The 7,426-nt window shown below is 32.1% G+C and overlaps 1 protein-coding gene across 2 annotated transcripts in view; it reads left to right on the top strand.

Moving 5' to 3' along the window:
• Positions 1-7,426, top strand: part of ZZZ3 (zinc finger, ZZ-type containing 3) — a 68,895-nt gene that overhangs the window by 21,438 nt on the left and 40,031 nt on the right. For both annotated transcript variants that reach the window (XM_012722583.1, XM_012722584.1), the window contains exons 2-3: positions 1,394-1,527; positions 2,964-3,115. The gene's annotated coding sequence lies outside the window, so the exon portion shown is untranslated. The remainder of the gene's footprint in view (positions 1-1,393; positions 1,528-2,963; positions 3,116-7,426) is intronic.

Raw genomic sequence — 7,426 nt, 5'->3', positions numbered from 1 at the left:
CTTTTTCTCCACATCCTCGCCAACATTTGTTGTTGCTAGTTGTTTGGAGATGTGCCATTCTCACTGGGGTGAGGTGGTATCTCATTGTGGTTTTATGAAAAACATTTTAATACTTTTGGTCGTGATTTTTAGTTTTGGCTGGGGAGCATGAGTCTTAGCTGAGTTACTCTATCTTGGCCAGGGCAGAAGTCCCTTGAAAAGGTTTTAGATGGAAGAGTGACAGAGTGTACATATTAGATCCACTCTGTAGAGTGATCAGTCTTATAGTGCATTTGTAATGGATAAAAACTTAAACTAGAGGGATCATTTGCAAGGCACATGGGTCAATTCAAAGTGAGAGATAATGAAGAAATCTGATTAGTGGTGAATGATATCCTAGTGAGGTGGGAAACAGCTAGAGAAAAATGTAGAAGGAATGTCGTGTGGAGTGTCTTATAGGCTGGGTCATGAATATTTGCATTGGAATTACCTGGAAACAGTAAAATGAAGATTCTATGCTCTGTCTCAAGTTTATTTAATCTTTCAAAGGATAAAGTTTAGAAACTTGCATTTTAAACAAGAACTTAGGGTAATGTTTGTGTATATTAAAATTTTGAAGAAACTGATGTAGGTTTTTTTCAAAGTATGATACTCACTCTTGAGACACTCTCCTTCCCTCTCCCCCTGAGGGAATAACCTGAAATACTTAATTAGAAATGAAGATTTATTTGTGTATCCCAGAACTGCTGAATCTGGATTTCTGGGGTGATTGAGTCTAGGAATAGGCATACTGAAGTTTGATAATCAGTAATTACTTCATGGACATAATCCACATTTTAAAAAAGCTTTTAAGAAATGTTTATATAGCTGCATCTTGATTTATTTCTTTGTCACATTTATTTTCTTTCTGCTTACTTTGAAAATAACTTTGACAAATTATTCTTAAATGGATAATATAACCAAGTCAAAACTATTACTTTAAAAGGCATCAGGTATTTTAAAGTCTCATATAAGAGAAAAGTCATGACTTTTTTTACTGCATTCTTAGATACTGTAGATTTATTCCCTAATGTGATAAAATACACAAAAAAGTACTGTTCCATTAATGTCTGACTGGTAAATAAGATATATATGTATATTGGTAGCCAGAAAAGGCTTCTAAGGAGCTTTGAAACTTGTAAGAATTTAATTTAGAATTAAAGTTTGAAATATGTGAGTACTTGGAGGATTTTCTAAGAGTGCTAGTATATCATCTCAGTCTTTTGAGGAATAACATGTTTGTAGCTAAAAAAATTATTTGTGAAATTAATTAGGAAGTGGAGTTCTGTGTAGTTTAGTGGTATTGTCAGTTTTATCCACAACTCTGTAAACAGTAACACATCCATAGTGACGATATTGTGGTTTCCCTTCACAGATATCAAGTTGTGCTAGTACAACCATATAAATAATTAATACCTGAAGTCTCAATATAACATGGATATTAACAGTGGTGACAAATAAATACAGACGCTTGGGAGTCAAAATACTAGGCGAAACACTTTTCAAAAGGTAAGAAAAAATGTAATCTTAATTAAGGCCAAATGGACTCTAGTTAGTAGAAATAATTGAATAAAGTTTCTTTTTGAGTGTATCAGGCTTGTAAGAAACATCTGCATGATCCTATTTATCTTAATGTACTGGTAGAACTATGCTGTAAGTATCAGTTCTTTTGTGAAAATAGCAGTTGCAGATATCTTTGCCTGGCAAAAGTCACAATTAACTTATGTTCATATAGTGAGCCAATCCAGATAGGGTAGTAACATGACTGACTGGAATTTGATTTGAGCAGTTAGAATCATTATGTCCATCTATACTCAGAGATGCATCTTAAATTGTGGAGAGCCTTTTTCTTTTACCATCACCACCAAACAGTATGGATGTAATATTTTGCCAACTAGTAAAAGGCTTTTAGGGTTGGGTCCAAAGAAGTTGGCACTTGGAGTCATTGTTTTATAAGAAGAGTGAATTTTCAAGTCAAGGTTAAATTTTTATAAGTATATGTTTCATGCTGCACTCCCATGTTAATTTGGAGCATGTATAAATGTACTGTTAAATGATTTAATTTAGACAGTTTGCTGCCTTACGCATTTCAAGAATTTAGGCAATTTGAGAGAGGTTGAACTTATAGATAATAGATAGGTGTTAATGCTGTTCACTACTAGTTGACTTTAACTGTTACCTATTTTTACTAGGAAATATACTATGACTTTAAATGATTTTAAAACAAAAAGGGACATGTACTGTGCATTTTATGAGTTAAAGAAGTTTGAGATTGGATATCAATTTGAAATTGCAATACTTCATCAAAATAGTCACATTTTTAGAATATCTTGTTTAATGTTTAAATTCATGAAACTATCTGGCCAAGTGGTACTAAAGCCAAAAAATCCTTTCTGTTTTTGTCTTTGTTGAAAATCTAAATGCCAAAAATAATGGAAATACCCTTTTACAATAAAATTTTGTACCATTTCAGTAACCTTCAAGATATAGAAGACTTGGTTGATTCTTTGGTGTACATACCTACATACTTTTGTTCAGCATCCAGTTTTGTATACTTGATGTTCAAAATCAGGGAAGACTTCTAGACTGAGAGATTATAAATTCTGTATAAGAAATTTTATCAAAGGCAGTCTTTGGTTCACTGTAGATAAAATATTGCATTAAACTTCTAGAGAAATATTAGGGTTACAGTTTAATTCAAACTAATACTGAGTTGTAAGAATTTAGAGTATCTTGAGCAGGTTTTTTTTTTTTAAACAAAAATCCTTGTTTTTATTGATTTCTAAAAATTCTTCAGTTTTTTATCATCTAATGATACAGTCAATAGAAAATTACTACAGATGTTATAAACAGATAACCTATTATCTGCTTTTTCCTCTTGTATAGAAGGGCTAAATCTGTTAGCATAAGTTAATTGGCTTCTTTAATTTTTTTTTTTTTTAAAGAAAGGAATTTAGGAGGTTCTAGTATTCTTCATGGCTGAAGCTGAGAGTCTGAAACCCTGATGCTTAAGTCTATTCTAGATCATAGCTCCAGTCCTTCAGGATTTAAGGAAAAGAGATAATATTTCCACAATGATAGATCTTTGGTTGTACAGGTAAGTTATTTAGTTTTGCAGTAGTGAAGACAATTGTAGTTTGACTTTTTCTTCTGCTTTTGAGGGGGAGGGACTTGTTATTTTTCTCTCCTGTGTTTTCTGCATGGAAAATTGTGTAGTCTGGTGGCGGGCTTTTCATGAGTATCATGGAGCTGTAGAGAGAATGGACTAGGGATGAAATATTTTCCCATACTTTTTCTAACTGGGATATAAAGGAAGTGACTAAGTACATATATTGGAATCTCTAGGGCATTGGACATATCTTTGGTATCTTAGATTTTTTTTTTGATTCAGAGGCATTCTGGAATATCTTGACTTCTGTTTCTCCTCCCCTGCCTTTTTTTTTAAGTGTGTATTCCTTTAGCATGTGTACTCTTTCATATCTGTGTTTCTAAATGGGGAAGAAAGTACATAAGACAGTATATATAATAGAGTCCTCAGGCTTCAAACGTGAGTAATAAGAATCTTCAGTTGAATTGCAAGGCTTATCCCTATGTTTCACACTTTTACTTTTAATCTTATAGATACTTTTAACTGTATTAATATAGTGGTAAATGACTCACCTGAAGAAATTTTGTCTTAAAAGAATTACATGACAAGCGTAGTCTGAACCATTATAAAATTGTTCAAGGAATCATTGGTAATACTTCCCAGTTGCTCTTGATCTGTTTGCCTTCCACTTTGGCATGTCTACATGGTATTATGATTGGTTTCCTAAAAATTATTCACTTAATAAAACTAAATATTATGATAATAGCTATTAGCTGGAACATTGTTGATGGAGAATTGCTAGTCCCTCATTCTAAAAATATACTACTTTGATAATTATAGTAGAAACAAAAGGTTACAGGCAGTGTCTATATAGTATCTTCCCAGAGTTCTCTATTAAGTATGATAGCTGGAATAGTGTTTCATTAGGCAAACCGTTTTAATGTTTAGTTTCCCTTTTAATTATTACTAATGATTCTGTAGATGTGACCACAGGTACTGGAAATTTACAATCTACCTTTATAGTTGACATGTTTCAGAATAGGAGCTAGTAGTAGATTCAGCTTTGGAAGGTCATTCATTCAAAGCAAAAAAGAAATGAGTGAGATAAGTAGTATTACAGGTAGGATTTGTGACTTAGTTATGAATACATAGATGAAGTTTGGTTGCCTGTCCTTAGATATACCCACCAATGGGAGAGAAACTTAGTAGGGTAAGGAAGAGAAGAAGGTAGTCTGTTTTTATTCTAGAAAGTACCATTTTTATTAGTTAATGGGTAACATAAGAAAAACTTCATTCTAATTGCTAGGTTGGGTTTTGACCATGTGAATATGTCAAATAATACTTATAGTTTCCCTTAACTCTAAAAATAAAGTGGTTGAATTTCCATTTATAATTGGGTACTGGCTGAGGTTTGCAACATGTGCCACTTATTAACTGGCCAAGGGTATTTTCTGCAATACTTAGTTTGTAAATGTGTTCCTTTTTATTCCCTTAACAACTTCATTTTTGGCAGGGATATAACTTTGTGTTCCAAACCTCTTTATTCAGTTTTTGTAGAAATTCTGTACTGGATAGCTAAAAAGAGGAAAACAACCATTTTAATGCTATAATGCTAAGCATGACAAACTGTCTTGGTTGAGATAATTAATACATTTTAAATCCCTTTTAGTTAATTGAATTTATACTGAATTTATAACATAATCACAGAAAGTATGTACCTTTATATATGCCTATCCAAAATAGAAAATATACTAAGAAAATGTTTAGAAAAGAGAGAATTAATCAGAGGAAAGAATGTTAAAGTTTCATTTAATTCTAATCTTCAGCATTTTAAAACAATTTAATACTTCAGGTGCATGTAATGTGTTACTTTCAGGCAAGGAATTAATAGTACTTTGTTTGCTTCCTGAGCCAAAGAAATCATGACATTCATTAATCTGTTATTAATAGGATTATGTTATATTTAAAGGATATATTTAGGTTTAATTTAGTTTAAAACTTGGTGACTTACTATTTACCAGTTGGATGCACTGGTAAGACATTATTTCTTGTATCCTACTAGGCATCTATATCAACAGGTTGATTAACTGGGGACTGGGAATAACCTGATAATTGTTCATTTCTTCCATGCTTTTCAGTAAATATGTCTAGGGCTTATTCTCATGTTATGCTTTTGAATTGCAAGAATTTAAGGAACCGAAAGGGTCCTTGTTATAAAAATTTTTCTTAAAAAAAAAAAAAAAATGGCCCAGTAGCACAGGATTTGAGAAATCTAAAATGTGAGCTTTGTTGTACTTGTTTGTTGACTGTAATAAACACATTTCTAGGGAGCAAAAGAAACAAAAAGGTTTGCTTTTTGATATTAATCAGTGTTCTGAATGGTAAAGTAATAAAATGTACTTATAGGTGGTATTTTATAATGCTCTGTGTTTAAGTAAAGTAACTACTATAAATAGTCTCAATTCATTAATACTACTGAGACAGAAATTTTGTTCTTATTCAAAAGTGTGAAAGAAGGGTTAGAAACACCTTTTACTTGAGTCAGTTGAGGTTTAAATGTCCTTTATTGGCAATATATATTAAAAAATACAGTTAATATATTTTTTATAGTTATAGAATATTGCTGCTGCAATATTTTGAACCATTAATTATAAATAAAACCAAATTTTTATAGATTTCTTAAGTAAAGTTTATAAAATTCTTTTCTTTGTATATTTGTGTAGGAGTTTTAATATTAAAACCTGTAATCTTCAAATTTGAGAGTTCAGATTTGAGTACGTGGAACAAATAATTTGATCTTAAAAGTATTTTGTGCTTCTTTAAAACATTTGAAATTTAACTTGACTTTTTTTGTATTTAAAAGAAGAAATATTTGAGATATCCATTGTATATTATTTGTGACTATAACCTTGAAAGATTTTAGCAAAAGAATTGCATGTCAGTTTCCTCTAACAAATCCCCCCAAAATAAAAGTGTTCTGTGAGAAAACCTATTTCTAGGTTCTGATTGGTGTCTTATACTTTTGTTTATGTGATTGCTGTACAAGTTTTTGAGAATAAATTCATCATGTTTTAATCCCAGGCCTGTGAGTCTTGTAAGATTTTTCTAAGTTGTTAGTTAACTATATAAAACTATACCATACTCTGAAGAAGGAAAAAAAAAACAAAACTAAATTCAACCTATTTACATATTACAGAATACTTTCTTAATTTGTTAACAGGCAGAAACAGAAGACAAGTTTTCCTTTTTTTAAACTATTGCTCTTTTTTCTGTAATTTTTTTATACCTTTTCCATTATTAGTTCTACTAGAGGTGAAGGAGACTTTGTATTTGATTTGCTGGGAGGTGGGTATAGACTGACGTTTAGAGGATTTTAGGAGCGTGAGGTTCTGGGAAGGATGACAAAAGGGAAGAGGGGGGGTTTGTGAAACTCTTTCAGCCCTTATTGGTCTCTATATTCATCCTGCCCTTTTGAAGTTAGGCAGTAAAGTGGCAAAATACCTTGAGGAAGCTAAGCAGAAGAGGAGCATCTGAATTAAGACTTAAAATGTTAATGGCTTCTTTATTCTGCTTGATTGGGAGAGCCTTTGAAAATATCACTAATCCACTTAGTTTACCCAGGTGGGTCAAACGACATTTTCCAATTTCCCTCAAATTTTTGTGTTAGGAACAGCAAACATCCATAGTAGGCAAACCTGTGCATCTTGCAACACACATCAAAACTGTGGCATACACATACATGTATGAGTTCACAGAAGGAAATGATGGAGTTAAATGTGTGTACGTTTGGATTTCTAAATGTAATACTTGTTTTAGGGACTTCTTACCCTTTTATTTCTGTCCTCTTTAGAATACTTTCTTTCACTTGCCAATTTATGGCTTTTCAAGAAACTGGGGAGGCTTGTCTGTGTGCTTTTGCTTTTAGGCAGTACAAACTAGTACTGTGATTTCTATCCATCTGCTTAATTAAAAAAGTTCTGTAGCCAGAAAGTTTTGAATGCTCTGTAATTTGTTATCAAAAGATGTGACATGAAACTCATTAAATGAGCGTGAACTAAAAAGCAGAGTCTTTCTCTACCTCCCAGAAATGTTTGGGATAGTTTTTGTGTCGGTTGCAATATAAATTTAAGATTACTTTTCAGTAACTGATGGTATCCTATTTTTGAGAGGTCTTTTTGGGTTCTTTGTGCCTAAGAGGCAGACACACATTGAGGAAGGTTAAGAGCATAATCTTTGGAGCCCATCCCTGCTGCTTACTAAGATAGCTGAACTGCTGTGAACAGATAGATTAGGTACTTTAGTCTCCTCATTTGTGGAGAT

This window comes from Condylura cristata, unplaced genomic scaffold, assembly GCF_000260355.1.
Source record: "Condylura cristata isolate star-nosed mole 26May11 unplaced genomic scaffold, ConCri1.0 scaffold00008, whole genome shotgun sequence".
Classification (NCBI taxonomy): Eukaryota; Metazoa; Chordata; class Mammalia; order Eulipotyphla; family Talpidae; genus Condylura; species Condylura cristata.
This window is presented reverse-complemented; position numbering and strand designations above follow the sequence as displayed.